Consider the following 3,960-nt stretch of genomic DNA (forward strand, 5'->3'; position numbering starts at 1 on the left):
TTCGAGACTTCCAATAGGAAGGGGAAAAATAAAGTTGGCATCGTGATGGCTTTAAAACACCCCTTTAATTAGATGGCTAGCCTCCACAACGCATAATCTTACTCACGCAGAGTGTTATATTAATAAAACGAAATGAATGATTGGGTTATAAAAATAGAACTAATAGCAGATAAAGTTCAAAGAGTGTGGGCTGTTTGAGGTAACAATGAAACATAAACCCTCTCCAGTCACCAAATGTTGACGTCACATGCAAAACTTAATCGGATGAGTTTTCATATTTTAACGTTTGTGACTTTTTAATATAATGTTGGTGATGATATCGCAATAGGCAATATGTTTACGTTTGTTGGAACTGAAACGACATATAGGACGGTACTATAGTATGGACATCAATAATTTAGAGACGCCCATTACTGTACATAATAAAGTCTGTTTATTTAAATGAGTTTCGGCGCCCATTTGTAAAAGTTGTAAGTCTGTGAGCTGGGGTTAATGTTTTGAGAGGCCACCAAATTCCCTAAAGAGTTATCAGGAGAAACTGGTTATGGTTTTACGATCGTTTATTAGTTATTGCACGCTTTATTTAACAACTTTACAGTTCTCAATCTTTTTGACACTTCGTTTTTACCTTTTTTCCTCTCCTTTGTCGTTCAGAATAAACCGAATATAGTCCTCTATCGCCAGTTTCTCGCTTTGCTCAATAAACACAATTATAGTCTCCTATCACCAGTCGTTTGTTATATACTTTTTCTTGAGTTGAACAGCTTTACATTTCTTACTGTAACAATATGTAACAAATGTCTTACCATATTGGTCCCATAGCCCAGCAAATAACCGACGACCGATTTATTAAAACATGACTATAGTTTCTACTGGTTCACTACATAGTGATGTATCGGGTGGTGCTACTATTGGTATAGGCCTTTACGTTGTAGATATAACTACTATATATAGCTACATATACCACTCACACTAAATGGTTATTTAGCGACACACATTGTTACATTAAAGAGCTGTGGAATAATATCTTTAGAACTTTTATTTATTGAATTTGTTTGTTTCTAATAATAGTACAATTTTTCAGAAGGAAAGGTACGACTAAGTTGTCTTTTCTTTTCCATCACTAAGAGAGCAATATATATAACAGCTTACTATGCTGCCTACTTCGTGTAGGGCAAAAGGGAAGAACCATAATAACTTCAATAATATTTATAATATGTTTCCTGGTCTGTAGAGAGAAGAAGAAGAGAATGAATGTAGGGGGAAAATACATACATTACAGCGCATTAGTATAACCATCTATTGACAATAAAAAAAATCTACACAGAGTTCTAATATGTACATTAGGATAGGCTTAGCTACACACGTATGAAAACTACGATAGGCCTAAATAACATCAGTTGTAGCACCTTCACGCTCTTTTAGAAGTGCTTATCACCTGTTGTGATTCAATACTATAAATTAACGGAGTATTTTGTACTCACTTTATTAAGAAAAGGGAGCTCACTTAGGAAATGAATCGTAAAAACTGGAGAAAATCTTAATGTTCATTATTATTTATTCTGCAAATATATTCTAAAAATCACCAGTAAGAGAGACCTACTCGTACCGTAAGGCTTCATTACAAGTATAAATGAAATTGACATAAATATGAATGTACAGTTTCAAATGCAAAAACAAACAAACAGATAAACAACAACAACAACATCAGCAACATACAAACGAGTAACCGGATAGTAATTTCATTTGTCAATGTTCCTTCCAACATCGAAACAACTATGTGAACATTCTACGATTCTTTTTTTTTTCTTTCAATTTTCTCTTCCGAGGGTATTTTTGACATATCTTACTCAAGCATTTCGATTCTGGCGCTCGTTTTTTACACAGTCCGCGAACATCGTTGCACATTGGAACAAAACTCATATTGACACACACACCCGCTTTGGCCTTATTTGCCTTGCAAATTGGTCTCATGCAATGAACATGTTTTCGCCTGAAAGCCAGTCCCGAATCTACATTTCACGAATAGAGATGAGCTTCAAAACGACTTGTCAGAAACTTGACTATTCTCAAGTGATGGGGAGAAGAGGGAGAACTAACCACTTGAAAATGTAAATTTGCCCTTGTCAATTTACTTCTTGGGTAGTTCCGCGTTTATAAAGCTATACACACATAATATTGGTATATGTCTGAATCATACTGAATTAGTTCTCTTTTCGAGTATAGTCGAAACTAAGCCAACAAGGCACACGGTCGATTGGTAAAACATAACAGTATCGACCATGGTCGGCCAATTATTTTAAGCTTATACTTTAGCGACACAGAAAGGGAGAGAGAGAGAATATCAGAAAACAAAAGGAAGTAGAACAGAGATTGAACAGACGTGTGAAATGATATAAGCAAGGTCAACAGCAAAGACAACCAAGAAAGAGATAAAAAACAATGGATATAAAAGAAATTTGAAAGTGAGGACATATAAAATGATAAGACATTTGCAAGAAATGTCATTTCCCCCCCCCCCCAAAAAAAAAAAATATGTCCCTTTAAAAGCATAGAGATTCAAGAAAAATTCATGTTTGAATTCTTTTTACAGAAAATGTGGTATTAAATATTACAACCACTTGAAAGCAAAGGCAATGTTTCTCGATTCTGTCTGCCTGGACATGAATTTGATGTCACCCTTTTTGCAATCTTTGTCATATTATATGCTGTCAGTTAACGCATCTCTGAGCGGTGGCCGGTGGTATAGGGGTGTCGGTTGGGTGGGGGTGTCGGTTGGGTGGGGTTAGTGGGGAGTTGATGGTGAAGAAAGATGGGCGAAATGGCGAAAATTCGGCTAACAATAAAGGGATAACATCATCAATTATTGCGCAACGTACTTATTCGAATAACATTAATAACATTTCAATTTTTTTTTTATCCCATCAACATCGGAACAAGTTATCAACATAGAAGTTTGACCAATGTGTTAAATTTTACTTTTTACGCGGTGATAATTTGTTGTTGTTGATATGTTAGACCTCGTTGTACTTTTACAATCTAATGGTAAACATTTTCATCCAACTTGTGTCATAACACGCAACGAGTATGTGTTTGTTTTTCACCGATGCGTCAATCCAATAACATTACTAACGATTTTTCTTAGTTAAAGGTCGAACACAAGAGTCAAGGCTGTTTGGTGAGACGGACTCATTTAAAATGAAAAGTTCAACCACAATATTAATTGAAATTTTGATCTATTAAAAGCAGTCATGTTAAGATTAATCCTCAAAATTAGGGATATTTTTTATTGTTATTAAATCTACCTAGTATCTCATTTGATGAAACTAAAATAAGGAATTTATTTTTCTTATATTAATATCATTTTAGACATTCTTTCTTTTATAGGGGTCATAACACCAAACATCATCTTTAACTTCTTACGACAGAGTTCCTTGTAAATGTTAAACTCCACCAGAAGAAAACTTCTTATTCCGTTTGGGAGATATGCTACTTTAAAAGTCATTTCTGATTGCTGTAATTTTGTAAATTTGTGATGTCACAGTGTCACGGTACGTTCTGTATGTTAACCCAAAAAATAATAAAAGTGTTAACACAAAAACCAACGCCATCATTAGGTCGTGTGGTTCCATACTTTACATTCAGCATTTCTGCAAAACCCAATTCCATTACAAAAAAATAAACATTGTAACAAATAAAAATTTCATAATAAATTAAAACATAAATAAATATGTTAAGCACGTATGTCCCGGTGATGGTATAGTTCCGTCCATCCATTCATCCATCCGTCCGTCCGTCCGTCCGTCCGTCCGTCCGTCCGTCCGTCCGTCCGTCCGTCCGTCCGTCCGTCCGTCCGTCCGTCCGTTCCTCAATCAATCCATTCATCCTTCCGTCCGTCCGTCAGTCCGTCCGTTCATCCATCAGTCCATTCATCCTTCCGTCCGTCCGTCCGGTCCGTCC

This window comes from Apostichopus japonicus, chromosome 10 (genome assembly GCF_037975245.1).
Source record: "Apostichopus japonicus isolate 1M-3 chromosome 10, ASM3797524v1, whole genome shotgun sequence".
Lineage (NCBI taxonomy): Eukaryota > Metazoa > Echinodermata > Holothuroidea > Aspidochirotida > Stichopodidae > Apostichopus > Apostichopus japonicus.